The sequence below is a fragment of the Varroa jacobsoni genome, unplaced genomic scaffold, assembly GCF_002532875.2.
Source record: "Varroa jacobsoni isolate VJ856 unplaced genomic scaffold, vjacob_1.0 scaffold_746, whole genome shotgun sequence".
In the NCBI taxonomy this organism is placed as follows: Eukaryota; Metazoa; Arthropoda; class Arachnida; order Mesostigmata; family Varroidae; genus Varroa; species Varroa jacobsoni.
In genome coordinates, this window is record NW_019213648.1 from 12,753 (window position 1) to 36,560 (window position 23,808).

At 39.8% G+C, this 23,808-nt stretch overlaps 1 long non-coding RNA gene across 2 annotated transcripts in view; it reads left to right on the top strand.

Moving 5' to 3' along the window:
- The first annotated feature begins 745 nt into the window (after positions 1 to 745).
- The window catches only part of LOC147753098 (uncharacterized), a 63,677-nt gene continuing 40,614 nt past the window's right edge, over positions 746 to 23,808 (top strand). Inside the window, exon 1 of one of the 2 annotated variants that reach the window (XR_015312206.1) lies at positions 746 to 947. This is a non-coding gene — a long non-coding RNA (uncharacterized LOC147753098). The remainder of the gene's footprint in view (positions 948 to 23,808) is intronic. The other variant, XR_015312207.1, reaches the window with a different exon arrangement.

The window sequence follows — 23,808 nt, forward strand, 5'->3', positions numbered from 1 at the left end:
TATTGGTTTTTCATGAAAAACTAAAGAAAACCACATCCTTTTTAACGAGGTCCTAATAATTTGGTCGATATATTCGCGCCTCTCATATAGTTTGCAAAAATAAAAATGCCACTCAGACTCAACACGTCACTCTGCGGTGAGTCTCAACTACATGCCACCAACGGAACGAATTCCGACAACGGCTATATCGATCTCGAACGCTGTTGTTACCACTCGTCGTCGTCAGACAGTCCATTCACACAATTTAATACATGCGCAAAAACATTCATATCGTTAACAGGTTGATTTTGACAAGTTACCTCGAAACATGTATCCAACGGGAATTTATTAAGCAATCGAGAAATCTTACCCCCCAGAGAACGTACTGCGTCGACAAAGTCTTACGCGTGCTAGTGAGTCTTCTATAAGTTAGTGTTCGAGTCAAATTATCTTCTGACGCAGTCTTAGTTTTCATCAGCTATCGATACACGTGGGCAAGAGGCATACAACATCACCACACTATACGCGTACTAATCAGGGCACATATATGTCTTGTCGTTATAGCTGGGCCTCATTGATTGCTCTCTCAGACGAGCTTAATCTAGTCTCACTTCCTTTCCGTAAATAACAAGGATGGACAAACGGCGTAAGCTATTACGAGGCACATTGTCAAGTGTCGGCGGAGGAAAGGTGAGCAGTGATCGAGCGGTAAGACTTACACGTAAATCCTCATCGTCTGACTTGCTCTCTGTGCTAACGCGCGTATTGATGCCGCGGTTCACAACTATGTCGTGAGGCCGACAACGATGTTTCTCGTCACGCAGTCCCTAGAAGGTAGACGACTAGACCTATGGGCAGCAGACTCGGCGATGTTCTTATTTGTGATACTATGCAGGACTGAATTCGAAATGAACATTACAGGGTGTTCAGCTGATTCCTGTTCCACCCCGCACTGCCGCTTGTACAATGTAAGTTAGTTGTGTGAAAAAATGTACTCCTATGATCTTGCATACTAGGTTAGCTACAGTAGCAAAAGAGGTAATGGACCACGGCTAGTTTCAGACTTTCATTTAAGATTGCCGACAGCGCATGGCCTACTGCTTCCTCCATTCTCATTTTTCTGATTTTGTCTGCCTACGCGTGGAGGAAGCAGGTCGTACGAACGGTCAGCACGTAACGGATTACGACTGCACGTATGGCCACAGACGCAATATCCTCTTGCAGGCCCAGAAATATAGACTACCTACATAACATAACTGGGCTCAACTCATTGCACAGGGCTAATGAGTACGGACCGACGACACCAAAGCGCCGCTGTAAACTGCAGTGTTCCCAATGCCTTCTTGCGAAATTGTTTTCTTCGCGTTCGTACGCAGCCTCGTAGCTTCAGTCATCATATGCCAAAGTCATGTCGGCATGCAAATCGCAGGCGCGCCATAAAATTGTAAATATAGAAACGAGTGATTATAATGCGCTCGTGTACATATTATTGTCAACGCGATTTCCGTAAATTAGCACACAACGGATCGTATGTGGCGTTAGGCCAAGATGTTGGCACTGATGTTAATATTATTACCGTCGTCAATGTCGTTACCGGCCTGGGACGCCTAAATGTCAATGACAGCTCCTTTGACTACGACGGTGTCATCACCGCCTACATGGCTATAAGGCAATGCATACTAGGAAACCGAGGCTAGAAAGATCTAACGAGACCAGGACGTTGTGTCAACGGTGACTGTTATTCAAATACTAGTGACACTATAGTTCATTGCCAGCTGCATTTGATAAACTTTCGACCCTACTTTACAAAACAGCCCAGAGTATAACGTTGAGCTCTTGTGGCGAACTTTCGCTATCTTATTATTTTATTATAGCCTAAGAGAGGCCCCTAATATACCCCTCTCAGAGGTCGCAATCTATTCATTGAGCAATATGCTGTTTAGGAAAGGGGAGACGCGGAAGTTGCGGGGTCAGATAGACTTCTAGTTTCCTTGCTGCGGCCTTTGACGCGCGGTTCGAACCAACCTTTACGTGCTTGCGTGCAAAGCAAACAAACATTCGAAAATTAATACGATACGACCGTCTACTGACATTGAGACAGGTGAAGTAGATCAACAAGTCGAAAAAATCAGAATTTGAAACGAATAAAAATATGTATGTAGACGCATTCAAATCTGGTATATATATATATATATTGGTAGTGCTTCTGTCATCAATAGAACTTCTCCATCATTCGCGCATCGATAAGGACAATTTTCTTCGAAATTATCTATTTGGACGAATCACTTTGCTCCCTTAGCAATGTTAGCATCGTCCAGCGAGTCCACTAGTCCAAGCGAAATGTAGCTCAGGTTTGAAGATGGATAGAACGTCAGACGGCTTGTAGATAACTCTGACCTATTGATATAAGCTTCGTCGGCTGATCGGGATTTAACTTGGTTATATACGTAACATTGTTGATAACAACAACAACAACAACCTCACACCTTTTGCTGAGAATAAAACATAAGTTATTACTAACGTAGAGTTAATTCAAGGCGTTCTTGACCACAGTCATAGAACTTAAATATTCTTCCATTTCGAATTAATGCTGACCGTGTGAGCAGTTTATTTTTTAAAACCAGAATAACCATGATCAGATTAATTATGAGCTTTGTTCACTATGAAAAAGTGTTATCGAAATTATTACAAAAATGTCGCATTAACCGAGATAGAGAAAAAGCTGGTCCATGCTTCTCGCCTCATACTTGAATTATTGACATACCTATTAATGCTTCTATGTGCGCATCATATAAATTCGACGATTGTTTGGTTCTGTAAATGTCTGATCCCTCACCTATTATCGATTTAACTCCGACGCCCTTGCCTCAGACCAGGTCCGCAGACAAATGACTGAGCGAAATGAAATCATATCCAGTTAGAACCTAACATTGATACATTCAATTGAAAGAGAATAGATCTATGAAAACAGGGCCACGGTTATACAGTCACAGTATGTGTCTATTTTAAGCGCTATTCACATAGGTAGAGGTTCATCGTTGATGCATATTTTTAAAGTATCAATAATGAACTAATCTGCTCCGACGGTCCAAAGCGACCGCTGACGCGGGGAGCTAAGGACCCAAAGGAGCGCATAGATTTACGCGGAGTAGCATCCGTCCATTATAGCATCTTGTAGGACACTTATTAGGATAAAGGATGATGGTCAGACAGAGGAAGACCAATGCCATTTTACTTAGAATTCGTTTTTTATACGGGCGCAAAAGAAACTTCGAGGGACCTCTTCTACTCGTAGTGTATTCCGTGGTACACAATTAGGCACCTGCTTTTTCTAACAGAGGCAGGCTTCTGCTTGGTCTCCGAGAAAAGCGAACGGGATATCTTCTCGTCATTTAAATAATACGACGAGAAGCAATCGCATCATTACGTAGTATGTATTCTTAATACTTGTCTCTCCCGCTGGTCTGACACATCCGTGTATTTCAAAGAGGCAAAAATAGGTTTGACGAATTTGTCTACAATTAGAAAAAATATATTTCCAGTAAGGTAAAGTAATGCTGTTTACCGCTCAAAGAGCTGCTGCTTAAACTGTAATCCAGTTTATTTTGACCCACGAAAAGACATCTTCGAACCGTTCACTTTCCTTTAAGTCTATTACGTGATTTTCCCTCACTAGTCCTCCAATACGATAGAAATGCGCAGTAACGAGCCGGAAATATCCATAATAAGGCTTAAATGAATACCTCAGTATAACAGGCGGTCTAACCTTATAAGCGATTTCGTAACGCCATAAATAGAGCACAACATGGCTGCTCTAGGTCACGCGAATTGCATATAAATGCCTTTCGATTCAGCAGTAGAGTTTAGGCCAGATACAATTGTTGCGTTAAATACGGCAGGTAATGCTTTTGATGTTGGAGGCCTAAAGCTGTTTTTTTTTTTCTAAATTAACGCGCCATAGAAACTCGTCTTCGAAAACGTAATCAAAGCTAAATGCCGTTCACGTAAAGTGTATTGTACTTTGGCCTGATTAGACTTCGATAACTTGTCCTTCATTGTCCAAAGTCACGTCTTTCTGTACACAAAACCTGGAACGGTGGGCTGCAGTGAACAAATTGTTTATAGTCTCTCTTTATGTACGCATTTAGATCACAGTCTAGTTTTCGGCCATTATGTCACCAAAATACTACCTGCTAAAATAAGATATATACACACTCTCAAAAATTAAGTTTTGTTGACACATGTCGGACGGTATTAATTTTCGTGTAGACAGAACAACGAGTGTGAGCCATTACATCGAAGTTGCTTATGTTCCCCGGCCCTAAAAAGGGCCCGCTAAAGGTCCATAAAGCTAGGTTAGCGACGCTAGTTTCATTTTGTTCATCCGTGTTGCTGCATTTAAGTCTGAGGGGTACCGCGCAGTCATATCAGAAGTACAGTCTGGCAAAGTTCGGAACGCTTGACCTTGAAGGAGTTAGAGAAGCACAACTTATCCGACGACAACGCCTCGAATATTCATTTATAAGAACCTCAGTAAGTAATTTTGCTGTAAGCTTTGACGTATGAATAAAAATATATTAAACATTTTATTTAATTTCTAGAATTTTACTCTATCTGGTTAACTTTAGAAATTCGAGGCCCGCCAAGACTTCGTGGCCTAAAAACGTCGAATCGCGAAGTATGCAACACTTTTATCTTGTTATTAGAACACTTTGGTTTACCAGCAAAAGCCTTATTTCTTTTTTATGCAGTGTACGGAAGAGGCAAGACAAACTTATCGTCAAAACATAACAGGTTGGTGAAAAAGCAATAATATTTTTTTAATGTTCGCCATTTTTTAACTACCACCACATTGTTTGCTGGCCTCCATTATAGCATTCATCCCTTCAGAGGCTTTTTGTAATTTCCTTGTGTAGCGAACGGAAGTTCATCTCGAGTTCAGGCCTCAGTTGTAGATGTTCTAGGCGCAAGGAAAGCGCGTTTTCGATGCCCACATTATTTGGAATCGTATCGGGATTTTTTTTATATACATATATATATATATACTGAACCAGTCCGGAATGCTTGTGCTGCATACGGTGTGGGCCTCAAGTCTGAAAGGACTGCCCAGAGAAGGGCTTAGAGAATACACTTTCGTCCGGCTAGCCATTTAGGGTAGATGATGTCACAGGTTTTAAAGATACTTCTAAAGAAAGGCTACTACTAAGCGAAGGGCGGATTGGCCGAAGGGATAAACTGCATTTGTGCGACTATCCTCAGTTATCTTCACTCAAATAAACTGACTGAAAGATTATAAACCTAGGGCGCCATAATTCGAGTAAACAGCATAGGAAAATACGGTCTTTCATCATTTCTCAGCACCTTTTTAGTGTCCTGGAAACGTGTAACTGCAATGAGTGGTCCCCAAATTAAGATGTGATGTTTCCACGTCAGCATAAATCACTGAAAATAATGAGTGGCCTCAGGAGATACATCTAGGCCCAGAGTTGAATTTTCATCCAAAAAAGACCACGATTCGTGTCTGGTGGGGCTGCAAAGATTTCATGCATTATAAAATTTCTGAAAAATATAAGACGGCTGACGAAATGATAGAACGGCTAGTAAAATTCTGCGTTCCTTTGTTAGGTGAAACACTGCCTTTATTTTTCCAACAATCTATCGTTAAATAACGCGGAGCTTTTCTTACCACAACTGGTCCCGTGACAGAGTCAAATATAGTCAAACACTGCGATAAAATTCGTTTTTATCTCATTTTTTATCATCAAAAGTCTATCTTGAAAACGAGGGGTATAAGAACTGATCTCTACAAGCTACACGTGTACATACTTAGTACCTTGACACATGGACGTAACACGTTCTGACGCTTCGGTCGGTTTGGTGGTCTATTTCTTTTTATCGATTGCTCTAGTCTGTTTCATTTAATACCTATAATATCTGTACGAATGTGTATGCTTGCAAGGTTCTCTCCATCACTGTATTCCTCATTGAGCAGGTGCTTTATCGGTGGATGGTCGACGGCCTCTGCACTTACCAAACCTAGCCGCAAAAAATGTCCTCTTTTGAGAATGTTCGCAAAGCGTGAAGCTTTGCATGGACGCCGAGATAGATTGTTGAGATGAAGGCATGTGCTGCATAGGCGTATGACGAGGTCAATACTAATACTAGAGTTATGCACCAATGCACGCTCAATCGCTGTGAGCAGGCGACTGTTAGCAGATGCATTTGTATGTAGAGAAAATGGCCACTTAGAGCATTCGCATGATTATGTAACTACATTATTACATGATTATGCAACAACATTAATAGTACTCGTAGTAATTTGCTTTTTATTTAAGTACATTTATATATATATATATATATATATATGGTGTATTCGTCTTTACTGTTAACTTCCTTGACAAAGTTCAAGCCTCAACGATTTCACCTTTACTCGATTCCTCTAGCTGATACTGACTTTTCTAATAATATTACACGTTGACTGATGAATCTGCCTGTTCTCCAGTCGACGATTATTTTAAGGTTCAGGTAATTCGCACGTTAACATGTCCGGCTGAGTACAGCACTTAGGATTGTTTTCGTTGCACTTCTATTATGTTGAAGTTCGACCTATCCTACTACAATGTTTGTGCATCATATATGATAGATATTTTTCATTGCCGTGTCGATCAGCCGTATAGCGTCGGGTCTTCCATCATTACCATGGTATACCAGGACGTGCTGTCTATGACTACAGTATCTCACAGAAACTCGTGATGGATTCACCATAGAAGTTGGTAGCACAATACTTCGTACCTTCCTATTTGCCGAGAATGAGGTTTAGAACAGAAGACAGTTCACTTATGAAATGCACTCTGACAAACCTTTGCCATAGGCAGTAAATATACACTCAATCATTCCGTTTGGCATAGAATTCAGCCCTATCTGCGCTACAGACCCTTTTGTTGCATCGGTGGGAACAAACTTGTCCGGTTAGAGGAACCGAAATTTCTCAGCGTTCGTTGCTTGTTTACGTTGCGTCATATGCAGCAGTAATTCGCGAGTTACTTTTTGCGCGCATTTGTTAATACCATACTGTACGAAACAGAGCCCCTTACCTATTAATTTCCCCATCTATTCTTTGGAGAAAGAAATTAGCGCAACTATTTCTCGTAATGCCGAAATTAATTATACGAAGGCTCAAATACATATGTTAAACTGAAAACGTCCTTCTAAAGTTACTTTACAAAGTAAATAAAAGCGCACGTCAGTTGAATGATCTATTTATTCGTCTGTTAATCCTATCCCCGCACTCCCCCCGGGAGCCATGACCCTCTCGTAGGAACAACAAAGATAAGGTGAAAATATGGTGTCATCTTTTATTCTTCCGTTTATCAATACGCGTTCCTTGAACGTCATCAATACTCATATCTTTCATAAGATAATTTATTGTATCCGGCTTCAATATGAAGTCATTTCCTGTTATTTCTGGCTACTTTTGCCTATCTAACTAAGGACGAAAATAGCGATTAAGGGAAAAGAACATCTTAACGAGGGTCGGTAATGTGAGTATTGCAGTTTACCGGCCTTCCCGTAGGCAGGTTACAAGACACGCCGCTATTTATAGTCTATTTATTCACTATTGGCCGATGCCGCCACTGTCGCCGTCGACCGTAACTGCCGCCCCCGTTAGTGCTGCTTCATTTAATGTCATCTACAAGAACAGCAATAGCAGGGGCAGCAACAACAACAGCGGCATCAGCGATGACCGCAATCGCGACGATCGCAGTAGCAGTGCCTGAGGGAGCAGCGAACAAACAAACATTAAGGGAGTTAAGAGATGAGGATGCTGGAATTAGGGGGAGTCACATAGAAAATACCTTTTTCTATAAAATACAATAAATAAGCAGTGAAGTATGAGAGCATACGTGAGGCTGCCAACGTGTTGCAACAAAACGTTGTCATGGAAAACTAAATTGTAACACAAGTAATGTATAGATATGTTGAAATGATAATTGAAAACGAATCAATGGTTTCGCCGGCTTTATCGCTGTAGGCTCACCTAATAGTATCTGTAAGCAAAAAAAAAACAACGTAAATTGCTTAAGCACACTAAGGGAATTTTTTACGTAGTAGACGGCCATAAGAGAGAGACATGTACGATACGTAGTGGTAATAATGGAATGACATCCTGACACTTCTACTGACATACACAGCAACTTGATCTGGATAAAAGGCTTCCAAGAAGCTATACAGTACGAAGTATTATGGCAGACGAATCTGTCGCTTATCGACAAAAATCCAGCTGCTTTCTATACGCAAGGAGCTCGAAAAATCTAATAGTATCGGCTGCAGACGTAGTTGACTTTAAAATTTATCTGCCGGCCTATCACCACTCAAATCGAAAGATTTCAATAATATCGAGCTTGACACTTGAACTAGGCAGCATTTTTTTTATCAAGCAATAACTCTCCCACGCGTCTTCTGCTACGGATATCACCAACGCTAAATAGAAGTACTCCGTCTTACTGTCAATTCATCTTTTGCTTGTACTTTCGTCCCTGCCTCATCCCGCGTTTATACGTTTGCTAGTATTATAATGCATTCTCACCACGAACAACTCGTGCCAGTCATCATAATGCACAAGGTTTTTCATTGCACCACTCACGATTACGGAGCCAGAGTCACCGTCCTTAGGTTGTTTGATTTTTTTTTTATTGTACTAGTATTTTCGGTACTATCTGTCTTTTCCCCGCCACATGTCGAGCCGTTCATTTCCGTGCCATTCGCATAACACGAACTGCATCACCATCGGTGTACCTAACCTGAACCTAGCGTTAGCTTAAGAGCCCGTCGTTTCCTAGTTGTATAGCTCAGTATATTTGTGCTCCGCTGTTCATTCATCTTAATCGCTTTTTCACTGCCCTGACAGAGATGACGCAGGAGACGGGCTTAACGGGACTCAATAGGAGTATCGGGCCAGTCATAGCAGCATCGATAGAGGCGTTCAAGGCTTGGCTGACGCTCTCGCCTAGCTAAGCGATCTTGGCTTCGTACTTAGAAGTTCAAAGTGGCTTTTGGAATTCAGTGCCTTCGAGAATATTAAAGATCTTGAGGGACTAACGGCACTGCGAAATGGAGACAACGAGTTCACTAGACTCGAGTACGGCCTGATACATCTTATGCTATCCCATTGTTCGAGTCTGTTTTCTGGTCCAGCGCTACAAAAAAATTAGAACTTGTTTATAAGCTTCAGTTTGCTTTTGCATCGAACGACAGGATACAAGATACATATAAAAAATTAATACAGTTGGTGAACTGAGAACTAGAGATATCTGTTCGTAAATTGTTGCATTTATTTTATTATTATAAGGAATTTGGTGTAAGCTAGCGGCATGCGCAAGTCAATGCCCTCTCTTATGTTTAAGTAGAACCCTTCCGGTAAGGTCTTTGTTAGGACTGTTTTTGCAGCTTGCGACGAGTCTGCGCCACCCTTGTTTGCATCGTCCGCTAGCTGCATAATTTTACAGAGGATTCTCTAGATCACGCAGCCCCTCTGCACCTTTCGCGAATTTCATAATGTTCACGATGGGATGTGCTGTCATGTTTCCAGGAAACATTGCTAGTAGTATCCATATCTATCGCCCGGATTTCACATCGTAACGTCGGGCGTTGAATCACTACATGAATTAAACTCTTTTGGGGCATAAAATAGAGCTTTTTAAAAGATTAGTTAAAAGTTGAGCTAACTTACAGCCATAACTTATAGCCGAAACATGCTTAGCGGTAGTTTCTGACATAACGTGCTTCTGTCGCATGATATACACCTTAACGATAACCTTGGCGTAACGTCCTATATTTCAACTAATCGTCAATTTGACGATTTTTTGCCTACGTAATCCTGCCACCTGCCAAAGTTAGTCGCAGGTAAAGTTAATGCCAGTGCTGCAGGAATGTGTCCTCCTAAACGTTTTGCCTTACTTAAAAATCATTACCTTACTCTTAGAGAGTCAGGTTTGATCACTGGATAAAGTCTGAACCAATGTGCACACATGCTTGTAGGTGAGCGAGGAGAACAACGCCTACAAGTTTATTGATATGACGATCCGCGATTTTTCTCAAAACGCATACCCGCTTCTTACCTATAATGTACATATAATGCAATGTTACATGACACACACTGTCTAATAACATGTATTATAGATATATAACATAGGCAAAACATGTCCTATATGCAAACTTGGTGTCAGTAAATGCCTTGCATTGATACGGATAGCTATCAACGCAATGAATAGCTCTAACATCTAATTAGATGTTTATTACATTTAGCCGTTATGTAGCAGGCATGCAATTTATGCAGGCTAACGTTTCGATACCGTACGTAGACATAGAGGGTAATCGTCCATACCATGGGGTATGTATGCTACAGCGACACCCTCTATCTTTCTAAGCCTTTTATTATCGGTCGTCTAAAATAAGAGCTGACGTTGTCCTTTACCGCTTCCACTGCTCGCGGTCTGTCTAGCATATCTGTCCATGTATAGCACTCGAACGTGAGTCACCGGTCGCCAATCGCATTATGCAACCGCTACTGCTTGGATTAGAGAAGTGGTGGAAGAAATTGGTGGTATTACATAGTGAATATCTGCCATTTTTGACACGCTGACTTTGGTTGAGCGTAACAAAGCGCCGAAGATATCCTCGAAAGGAAACATATCGGAGACAGCGTTCGAAACCTGCTAATTGAACCTGGAGTTCCAAATCTAATATGTAGTCTATAAGCTGTTCTCGAATTTGTTTTCCTAACTGATACGTATTCGTCGTCATTGCCATAAAAATAATGGAAGGAGTACCCTTTTTTGTTTTAAAGTTACACCAGTTAGTTATTGTTACTTATGTACTAGCTACCATTGCTGATATAATCGGTGTACTTGTCGCTCGTACGCCGTGCCTCGCTCTCATTGTAATTATCATTGCTTATAGAGTTTACGGTCTAGCGAATGATGCTGGCCTGTGTAAGCTCGCAAAATCAGTGACCATTTATGGAATATCTGCGCGCTAACGGCGTCGAGGGTAACATTCACGTAACGTCGCGAGGGCCGATCGTTACAACAATCATAAAAAAGAAAGCCAATTTCCATTAGTGCGCGCATTAGTGAGGTTAAAATGACCTTCACAAATAAATAACTTTGTCCCATTAGTCAACCCACGGGTTGAATGCTGTCAGAAAATGGTTGTTATCGTCTCAGTGATTTGCTTCCTGGCTCCCTAAGTTACTAGTTATCGACCCCAAACCACTTATGTACCATAACTTGACAAGCCATATGAAACTATTCGTTCGACACATGATAACATTGTAGGTCTCAGCAAATACTTCTGCAAACTATGGCATCTATTCTTCCGAAAAGGAAATGAAGAACACCACCGTAACGATATACATTTATATAAGTCTGTATATTCGAACATTACGGATTTTAAACTTGTTGAGCTCAATACTCACGGACCTATCGTCCGTGACCAAGTTATAACTGCAATTAAAGAATACGATAAGCGAAGTTAATGTAAATTTACGTGTGAGAAAACGTCTAACCCTTTAAGGCGGTAACACTTAAATGTGTACGGTCAGATGTTGTTGAAGAGCAGATTGGCTGTATACATTACATTGTGAAAATTGTAATTTGCCACCCTCTGTGTTAAACAAATGTATATGTATATATAATTTTCTTACTCATATATCGGTTAAATATACGTTATGCATATGTCAGAACAAGAAAACCATCACGAATATTATCGATCCTCTATCAGCCCTTAGGCCAGCGTTGGACAACGAACGAATATCTGATTAACTAATCCTATTGGATACGAGTAATGCTCGAACTTATTTAGGACCTTTAAAACCTGAGCGAGCACGAACGCTATTTCCTGACTTCCGATAATCACAAAGACGATAATTAAAAAAGTAAGATCTGATACACTTTTTAATGTCCGGTTACCTTATTCTAATAAAATTTTGAAGGAAAGAACAGCAAAGTCCAGTAAATATGAGTGGATAGGTGAAATGACGAATAGGGAGCTGTCCTATAGTTGCATTGGGTTTTATTGTTTTCTTGACGTATTTCCGCTTTTAGGAGTCAGCTCCGATTAAACAGCTGTTTGTAACGACCATTTTTGAAAACAAACGAATCACATGAAGCAACGAGTTTTAACGACGTTCACTGATCTTTGAACTCAGAATCCGTGAGACGGCTTAATTTCCAGTCATTAAGTAAAGATCTAATGTTATACAAGCGGCAGTTATATATCAGGAATGCGGAACCAAATGGTACTGGGCTATGGGTCTACAACGTCTTTAATTTCCATTATTGTCTATAGGTATTGCATCTCTTCCCATGTACACTAATCGATAGCGTCCAATGGTCGTCGTTTTCAGATAAATAATCTGTTTACAAAAGGAAGCGTTTTTGCAGTAGACTACGTGATGCCTAAAACCAGCTCATTTCAATTTAAATTTATGCGTACTGAGTATACACGACATATAAAAACCGAACTACGAGTTTCTACATTCAATTCAATCTCCGTATTCCTTTTGCCTAGAACATATGTGCATTTCGCCGCCTATGATTTCGCCGACAGTCGTTTGATTGTGCTTTTCGTCTGCTATCCAGCTCGTGTAAACTCGATCATGAACAACTCCGATTTAAGTATCCGTCTGTTGTCTGTGAGTAGTTCAATTATTGTTTTAGCAAATATCGTTGTTCTGTTTATTTATGCCATTGTAAACATCGCAGATTACTTACTCGTCTGACTGAATCCCTAGCGGTTAAATCTGTCTATCAAGGCCCATAAACTTCATATGAAGTGCACTAACAGCAAGCGGAATCACTGGCCAAACCTTTCTGGTCAGGTCCAAAAGGGATTAAGGGCTAGAGGAAACCAGTTATAGTTCCAATTATTCAGAGCTAGTCTTTGGAGCTTAGAGCGGTTCTTACATAGGAAGCATTCTGCTTTCTGGCTCAGCTGCTTCATTTTTAGTCTTACGCCAACGTGAAATGCTGCACCATTAGTTCAGTGTTCCGTTCGCAAGTTCATTAAGACTCGGATTTCGTAGCTTTCTTCTTTCAGCGATCCGTCTGAACGATGGTAGTCGATTTGCTTTTCTAACTAAAAAAAAAAAAAAAAAAACGTATCCATAGCTGAATTATCGTCAATCCAAGCAGACCAACATCCATCTTTTTTTATGTTTTCTCTCTTTTTCATAATTATTTTTTTTTTTTTTAGCTATTTCAACCTCTACTCGGATTAGTCGAATTACTAACGCGGTTTGCGTTAAACGGAGACAGGAGCACAAAGTTTCGGCATATAGAGACAATGGGACCTGTCTGGACTAGGAATGTACAGTACGATTTAGGAACTACTCCGTCGATCAATCAATATGCGCCTGTCTTGAAAAATAACAATTAGCAAATTGAATGTTTAATATAGTACCGTATTGCGAAATCAGTATCAACTGTCGTCGTTCAGTACGCAAAAATCAAAAATAGTTAGAAGAAAGAAACTAAATAAAGGAATTGGCAGTCAGTCGTACCCGTGAAAAAGTATTGCCATCGTTTAGGTCAATAGAGCAAAATGTACTACCGGAGTGTATAATTTCTTTCATCCTATTTTCCAATGCGGCGGGTAACAACTGGGTATATCACAGAGGGTTGAGGAGGAAAAAAGTATGTGATTTATGCGTAGTAACTAATCCTTGTGAGTCTCTAAGCTGAATAAAAATCGGCTTAAAAAGAAGATTAGATCCCATGATCTTGAGCTGTCTAATAATAGCGAGTAAAGTATTTTAGGGTAATTTTAGCGACGCACTTTAAAGCGCAGGAATCCGATAATTCAATTCTGTCAAGATCCGTTTTTATTTACAAGGTTTTGCTATAGAAAAGCAGAATTATTCTGAATTAGGTGATATATGACATTCAGGTTTGCTTCAACGAGAGAGAGAAGATACCACACTACTTTCTACTTTATTTAGAACAATTTCGTTTATTCAAACAGGTTGTGTTTTACTCTCGGTTTGATTGTGTACGTTAGTTATATTCGTAATCAATGATGAGTTCTATAGATGTTGTAATTTCTTGATGTGTTTTCGTTCTGCGTTTTTTTTTTTCTTTTACTGTAGATATTAAGAAAAGGAAATTAATTAGATAAGATGCTAACTGGTCTGTAGCTAAGCTGGTTCCAATACAGCGCAAGAACCATTGCCGCTTGCCGATAGTATATTCCAAACCATTAGCAAACTAAACACGTTTTGCCATAAAGCCTCACATACATCCACATGTAAGTTAGTAGTGATAAGTCTTTTAGTTTATCGAAGTGTAATTCTTTTTGCTACATCATAACAGTTGAAATTCTCATACGCAATCATTAGGACTTCGGAGCAATATTTTATTTATTCGGTGTAATGTATGAAATTTGCCCACCTCGTTTCTACATTGGCGACTGATGAGTTGTCTGCCTTCACATAACTGCTCAGTAAGCCACTTCTGAATCGAAGTTGAAGATATATTTCCAATTCATTGTTATATCAAATGCTATTGATTGCTCACTGTGATCATCGCTTCTTCGACTTTAGCTGTCTTTTCGACATGACTCCTGAGTCGTAGGGCTTCCTTGAACAAGCTACACGTGATATCGTCATCGTATCTAGGATGCCACCGTCAATAGCAACCGCTGGCTCTGATTGCGAGCGGCCAAGCCCCATATAACTATCAATAAAGAAAGATCATTTTTTTTTAGCTCGATGGGAAGTAAGCTACTTCTCTGTAAGAATCCATGGCTCACAGACAGATCATGGAATCACAGACAATGTCAGCACATTTCTCGCATACTCATAGAAATTGGCTGATATTCTATGAAAAAAAAAAACTACACAGCTTGATATTGTGGATTTAAAGTAGTTGGCTTGAATTATTACGGGAAATAGTCTCTTTTTAGCGTACGCATTGCAGTGCTTCGCTCTTAAAATAACGAAAAGCGCTATTAGTACGTCAAGAAGACACATACGATAGTAAAAAACTTTTTACTGTCGTATAGTATAAAGCGTGTCAGTGACCTCACCAGCACAGTTTCGTGATGAGTTTCTTGATGGCATACTTTTTTATTTCTAAACTTTATTCCTGTTCCCATTAAACCTCTGCAATCACACTGTCATTGGGCTAGAATCACTTGTGGCTGGAAGAAACAGAGTTCTCTGCTCGCATTCTAGGTTCGCATCATTCTGACCGAGATAGTATTCCAAATTTACGATCTTATTCAACTAACCGACTCAGGGCGCACCTCTTATATTCTTATAAATTCTTACCTCAGGTATAATCGGTATCTACCTTCGTGTACGGCACCGTTATGGTTAATATTACTGTATTTGTATAACAATAAATACGTGGCAAAAAAGTTACGTTTTTTAGCTTTATGGGCCGATTGTATAGTGCATTTAACAGGAAAGATATAAACATTTCATAATAAAGATGATTGTTAAAACAATAATGCTCATATATTAGATTGGTGCCTGTATCATATCAGCCATTTGATAAAATTCCTAAACTTTAGTTCTGCCTAAGCAGACTTTAAAGAAATAAAGATATTTTTGGTCGTGTGGGTTGGGTTAATTTGCACGTAGGCATTCGTTTCGGATTGAGATAGCATCTAGAAAGACAACGAACGTCGGGGTCTCGAAAGTACATAAGAGAATACGAATTTGAGAAAAACTTTTAATGAAATAGAACAGTTGTTTAATTTAATTTAAGTTAGCTGAAAAAGTTACCGCAGTATTTTCAGGTTAGTCGCGTAACCCAGTGAGTATTTACTGAAGCCCGTAGGTAAAGTCATCCAATATCCATATTGAAATATTGCTTGTTGCGCATGACTTCTTCACACTTGCATAAATAACTTACTACACTCCGAATGGCTTAGTATGTGTCAAACTGCAGGTACGCTTGCCGCCATTTGCGAATATTTATATTAGTTAAATCAACACAATAAACAAAAGCAAGCGTCTATGATGGCTGACCGTAAAAAAATGGCAATCTACTTTTGTTGCTGAGTAGATTTATTCTTTCAATTGTGTTTACCCCATCCGTGGTTGGGTTAGGTTCTCTCTATCTTTAAATAAACGCAGTGCTTTTTACCACTTTTGTTATTACTGATAATAGGCTAGAATCACCTGCTTCGTATGGTAGGCACAAAAAAGAAAATTGTTAACTGGAAAGCTATCCTGATGGCTTGACGTGTGATCTGGTTATCCAGCCGTAAAATTTTGCTACGGGTAAGCAAACGATGTTTCTGCAAGACTGGATTTTGGATTACTATTTCCCTTGGTAACGTGCCATAACTGTATAAGATGGGGAACAAGCGCTGGTAGCCCTATGTTTCGAGTTTCTTAGGTCCAGCATCACCGTTAGCCATAGTTCCATCAGACGGCTGGCTGGCTGGCTGGCTCCCAGCATGAAACGAAATGTGTCTATGACCGGGTTCGAAGGAGCCTAGGCCACAACGTTTCCCTAGGATTAGCAAGCAAATACATTACCCACTAAGCTATAACGGGACTTACTGTGTGCTTGTACCTAACACAGTTCAACAGAAGCAGACAGAATCTAAGTGGCTGAATCAAAAAGGTGTTGCCTCCTTTTGCTTATTGGTTATGCCCAGTATATGAAAGTAACTTTGCCAAAAGCAGTTTTTTTAATGAATTATCTTCTCAGTAATCACAACTGATTTTTACGTTTAGGTTTTTATTGATATTTTCGTCTAAGGTAACCTTCCTTCATTTTTCTGCGGATCCAATTGTCTGTACTTAGTATATTGGTGCAATTGTTCCGAAAAAAAGATGGCCATCTTGTCCAACCATCTAAAGAGTTCTATTACCAAATTAGACTTCAGTCTTCTCTAAAATACCTTTCGTAATTCAAAGCTGACAGTGACGCGTTTTGTCTTCACGTCTTAATAACTAATTAATTAAATAAAGTTTACTATATGTTACCCATGACTTGGTTTTGCTACTCGTTTTTATTTTTCGTAAAACGATCCCGCCATGTTCTAAATCAGCAAACATCGCACGTGTGTCTGTATGTAGTCCTTCTTTGGCACGGGCCTTCACGCGCTTGACTATCACACTCCATTTGTTTAAATAAAACAACAAGATTAAAACGAACCCTCGTTCTTCCGAACATTTAGAGTCTGAATTCATCGTGAACAAGAAGATAATAGACCGCGCACGATCTGTGGACTTATAGGCCGATTTGAAGGCATAAAAAAAACTCGGGTCTTTCTATCTCTTAATGAAAATATTCACTCAATGCAACAACACCAACATATAACGTTCGTTTGCCAGTGAGCATGAGCGATTGCTCCGTCGCTTAAAATCACCCTTTACTTAGAAATGCTTTCGCTTCACAAATGGTTTGCCCATGTTGTGCTTTTTTTTTGTCTGTCATGCTGCCCGAACGGTCCTCTGTTATGCTAGGATGCAAGTAACTTGAAAAGCGTGTATATATTATGTAGTATTATCATCCCTTGGCCATTTCGTAGGGGGTAATTTTGCCTATGATAACGATTATTGTGCTGTTCATTTAAATTATATCTCAAAAATTGCATAGTTATACAAAGCTTCGGCAAGAGGGAATTAGATGTATCTGGAAAAGAGCTGCACCTCAGCGTACTAGCGATTGGGAGAGCAATGTAATAAGCTGTCAGGTTGAATATATTATATTTTCGGCTCCCTGTGCAGACATGGTAACCAGACTATAGATGAGTGTACGCTGAGCTGAACGCTTTTCCCGCGCCATCCAATGTCGCACAGTTTGACGGGTTACATTTGACGCGATTCTTAGGTAGAAGGTTTTCTGCAATGACGCTAGTTCGTTTCGAGATACACACGTCTCCCATAGGTGCCTTAATAAGTAATGAAATGTTTTCACTTGGATTTAATTGAATTTCAGGTTTACCGTTCTGCTTAAAATACAAGGCCGATAAACGTCTCTTTTTTTTTTAACTCAGTATATATTGCAGTAAAAAAATGCAGTTTATATTACTTGCTTTTATACATTAAAATATATTAGCAGTTGAAATATTCACTATTTTCTGTGAGCTGTCTAAGGAGATATACAAACCTCCTTTTAGGATATGGATAATTTGCTTTGATTCATATTGGCTGCTATTTGGTGACCTATGCGATGACAATAAGCTTTGACTCATTAACACTGAGGCATTGAAGTATAAGTCAGGAGAGTATTCGCAGCCTTCTTGATACAACATTCACCTTCAATAGCCAACTAGGAAATACCTAGCAGTACAACATAAAAACGAAAAGTAGCTAAGCTACGATAAACACAAATACACTTCATTTATATCACACCAAATCTAAGTACATCGAACTAGAATCAAACGAGATATTGGGTTGCGTAACATTGAAGTGGCCGCACGGAATAAGGCCATCCCCAAATGGCACGGACTAGTATATAGTCTCAAGCTTTCAAAGTGGTCTTCGATAAAAGCTGTAGTTTAGGTCAGGAGAATATCTCCTTCATCATTTAGCATTACAACAAGGGTACTTAAAGTGGACTACTAATATATTATAAAACGTAGCAATCACTGATGAATGACGGCACAGGCACACACGAATATGTACGCGTATTGAAAGTGTTGATATAGACATTTTTTTTTGGCATGTTAAAGTAACTTTTACACTAAAAATCTAGTAATGATTGGAGCTTAGCTCTGCGACTATCGCGTAAAAAGTTAACTGCAAGCTCATACATTGTAATCAACCATACCGACTCTATTATCGATTGACAATTGTTAAATCACGGTGATTTTTTTAACGAATTTTGACCGTGCTTCGATCATTCTCAATTGCATTTACATTCGTTTCGGTCGAAGGCAACCCTTACTAGTGTTACTAAGGAAGTTACGGCGGGTTACTAAGGAAGTTATTGAGAGGTTAAAGGTTCGGAAGGGAGTTGAATAAGGGCCTTTGAATCAGTAGTCGAGTTAAGCCAAGGCTTATTGCGTCAACTGATATACCAGTACTGTGCACTCTGGCAACAAAACCTGCCGGATTGAAAACACCCTATAGCCTATTCAAACTAGCTATGGGCAGACGAGGTGTGCGTCCAACTTTCCGAACGCAGACTCCTACCAGAGGGGGGGGGGGATACCGGAATAAAAAATACTCCCTCCACCTCAAAGACCACCTCATAGAAGATCCACTATGAAAGAAGATAGCTTTGTTCTATCTTGGTCGTTCATCGAGTAGCTATGGCATGTGGATAACATGTGCTGCAGCCTAAACGAGAACAAGTTTCTTAACTAGAAGAGAAACACGGCTTTTACTTCCCTTTTCAACGTTATTTACTATGTTGCTAGAGTATATTCGCACCACCTCTTATCTATTGAAATACGTAGTTTGTTTACGAGACATCTTAACCAGTATAAATCATTTCAGTCCTTTAATAATTTTTATAGTCGATTTTATAAACTATCAGTCCTTCAATGATTTTAAATACATACAGCCTTCAGGAAACACAAAATAAAGAAAAATTTATAATTGCGATAAAACGCAAACCAAGTTAAGTTGTCTCATTTACGTGAACTATTGTGACAAATAATTACCGATCTAAGCGGACGGTGTTTCTGTATGAACCACGATAGTGTTTTATTTTTTTTTATTAAGGTTATTGTTATCAGCTCAATTAACTAATAAAGATAAAAATACACGCGTTATTGTAATAAGTAACATTTTTATTTGTACAAGGGAGGGTTTGTGCGCCATGTTCCATGAATGCGATACGGCATAATGACGTTAATTGAAATATATAATAATAATTTGTTTCTAAATGAGAAATTATAACTGAGATTAATAATATGACTGGTAGTTTATCTTGTAGAACTACAGAACGTGAATAGAATTCAAAATCTAGAAATTTCCTTTAGTAGAGTTAACTGGCGGCCAATCTGAGCTACCTAAACACTTGACATTTTAAATCTATTGTCTGTACATGTAAGATTTTCTCGTCTCCCTGTCTTAGCGCAGCATTACTTTTTTGTAAGCAGAAGTTGATCATAATTGCATGCAAAAGGGTTTATATAAATAAGGTATTATAAGAATAAAAGATCTGGCTCAACATTATGGTATGGCTTATCAGTCTGTAACCCATTTGAAGGTAGGCGTCGCGTTAATCGGCAACTATCTCGGCCGATTAAGTCTTACTACTGGGACGGAGTCCAACATCATCCTGGGAACAGAATCATAGCACCGCAATAGTATGCGCATAGTATAAAATTATTCACTCTTAAAAGTCAATGACTTATTTGAACTGATAGAAGAAATGCGTGCATTTATTTATATACTATTCCAGATAAATACTGTCTGTCAATTGTTACAACAAGGTACTCTAAACATTTTACGTCTAATACTGCCGTCAAACATTACTTCAAAGGTGGCGAAGTTATCTAATGTAGCTGATCGTATTTTTCTCTTCTTAATAGAATTTTCGCAGTTTAAACTTACATAATTCTGATAGTGTAAATAAATCCAATCATTAACACACTAGTTACAAGCTTCTCTACCTGCCTCGCTAATTTAGTGAAAAGAAAAAATCGATCGAACATTTTTGGGGCCGCTGCGTGTCTACCAACACCACGATAAACGGATACTTCAAATGTCGTACAGATGCACTCACATATTAGCTAACAAACGTGTAAAACAGCCCGTGCTCAAGTTTAAGCAATACCTACATCACATAGAGTAATCCCAGATTTGCACTACTTCCTGTCTGTCTTTGCATTGGTGTGCATCTGCATTTGTACAATGGCATGCCTATATATACTCGACCTTTGCGGGCCATAACTTCTCGTTTAACTGGTAGAAAAACGACTAGCGTACAAAAGTGGCGTGAAATAGCGGCAGCAACGTAGATCTGCCGAGAATGAAGAACAGCAAGATCTATGGACTATAAGTTGAAAAAACCGCTAATGAAACTAGAGGGTACGAGAGTCAGACAAAACAATGCTTCCTGAAAGACACGTTCCGTTTACGCAATGTGTTTGGTGCTTGCTCTGATGTCTAGTAAGGGGCTTTCGTTCACCCTTCTTCCACGGGATCAAGTGCAACGGCCACCGAGGGCAGGTTACAGCGGCGAACGGGTAGCACGCAGCAGAGTTCGCTAACGTGCATACATACTCATGTATAATTTCATGAGAACGGCTTTTTGTGGGTGCGTGTTAGGGCTTATCTAGCGATGTTTTGGCCAGCGAGATCCTACTGCACTTATGCCCATCATCCTCTTTCGCTTTAAAGGTTTGCTTCTTGGATGTTTCCTTCAATGGTTGCATCATTTGTTTCAACGATAGTTCTTTCATATCCTGCTAGCTCCTAGGCATCTTTGCATTGCTATTTTGGTAAACAAGGGGGCACACTAATGAAATCGCTGTACATCACCCATAATACAAGGCCCGAACCACTCGATGTTTATGTATGTAGGTGTCAAACTGTCCTCTACTATTGTTTTTATATGCAACCTGATCGATGTATGCTAAAAAGACGAAGCAACCAAACCTAATCTTACCGTTTACTGCTTTTTCCGTTCAGTCTCTACCCCAATGTCCTTAACTAGCGTCGTGTGCAGGTCCTTCTACTTATCCATACTTTAGGGCCGTTGTTCACAGGCTTCACATGCGGAAGAACAGCTGTAAGCGTCCTATATTGGTCCCCAAAGAAAGGCTAACACACGAAAGAAGCATGCGTGCGCGCCTGTGGTAACCCGTGCTTTGAAATGGAATAGTCGGCAACGAGCAGGGCGCAAACGCGCTATGCGGTCAGCTGCCTCTCTAGCTGCTTCTTCGAAGAATCCTTCAAGGGCCCTACTTATATGGGAAAGGAAGGCATTAGGAAAGTGAGCACGTAAGAGATGAACTATTAAGGATCTAGTGGTTAACATAGAAGATGAGAATCCGAGGATAAAAAGGAGGTTGATTATGCTCAAACCAGCTGTACACGTCGCTCTAGGGTGTGCATCAGGCTGTCGAGGAAACTAGAAACCCATACATTGAACAATGGACGGCGAAACGGAAAATCTTTCTTTTTAGAAAAAGTATGGAACGCCTGCGCACCTTTCATTGTAAGATTTTTTTTTCTCCTATATAATGTACATCTAAACCGTTGCCGGCGGCTTTTTGTCGCTGGTACTTGCCAAACATAGATGGCTGGCCCTTGGTGTAGGCTGAAAGGCCGACGACTTTGTGTGCAAGAAGCTCGTTTCCGGCTCTGAATTTTCTGCCAAAAAGAGGCGGTGCTTTTTCCTTTTTCCCCGTCTCAATTCTCTACCCCCCCCCCCCTCCCCCTGTTGTCGCAGTAAAGATAATACGTGAGCAAGGAAAGAGAGACCACAGGTTTGCCTTTCAACGAAAACTAGTAGTTGGTGAATAGCCCACATTTTCTAGGGTATTTGAGTACCATTATAATTTGCCTGCTGATTGTTAATCTTGCCTCTTAAATATGAGCTGTCAAGGAAGCGGCATGCATGCAGAAATAACGAACTTCACATTTAACCATGATTTTCGCATACGGCACTAAATGCGTGAATAAACTTCCTCTTACTATTCACCGTGCCTCCTCTTGTGAAATCTTAAACTGCCTGTTAAACCTGTAGTTAAGGGTAAATTGTACATTTTCGAAAAGATTTGCGTTCCCCTACGGGATGTCTTTGGTGAGAATCGGAGTCGTTATTCACACGATCAACCCCCTTAGTGATGGTATTGTTTCTTCTTTCTTTTTGTTCTTTGACCCTAGCGCCATAACACTACCACGAAACGTCTGGTCACATGTTGACGGCAGTCAAAGAACCAAAGACACAAGTCAGAACTAATAACACTTGCAGACAGGGGGGTCGTTTAAATTCGGTTCAGGCTAGTGAAAAAATCTGGATCAACCTTGTGTGTATTTGAGCCTTTTCTTCCAGCCTTCGTAAATACTGTCAACGTTAGCTGACTCAGCTTACACCTGCTTTCCCGGAGACTGCTCGTCGCACCTCTCCCCCTAGACCGAGAATAAAAACGTTAGGTCCTTACAGGTTCTTAGTCTTTTATATCTGCACGCTCATATCTAAAAGTCCGTTGTGTGATACGAACTGCGAAAGTTGTTTTGGCGCACCTATACTCGTTGTAGATAGTTAATCTCTAAAGGCTTTGTTTCTTTTCTTGATACATGGCCTATTTTAGTTTAGTGTTGAGAACCTATTTTTGTAAGTAATCTATTTTTTTCCCAGAAATAGGCAATACCTTTCCAAATATTATTAGTCCTTTACAGATCTCTAGATTCTTTAAAATTACAACGTTCTTCTCATTAGAGACACAGTGCTAGCTCATGAAGGTTAGGCTAAGGTCAGCTTTCTTTTACATCTGAATGCCTGTCGACGTTCTCAAGAAGATCAAATGAATTACTGCTAGAGGTAGACAATAGACAAACCTATGACGAATCAGAACAGGTAATGCCGATTCAAATAATATCCTACTATTCTACTGTGCGATCATGCATGACTATATGCCATTCCATTAGCCTTTGTATCGTTTTACCTTTTGACCGTAATAACACAATTATCAAATACATGCAAAATTAATTTGTTTTAATATTTTTGGCCATTCTTGTATCGCTAAAATCGGTGGATTCGATTATACAATGGCACTTGATCTAATTATACAATACAACTAAATAGTGTTATTGATGCTAAAAAAATATTTAACGATCTTAGTTTACACATATATTGGGCATACTGAAGAATAACACAATAGAATAGCTCAAAGCTTTTGGCC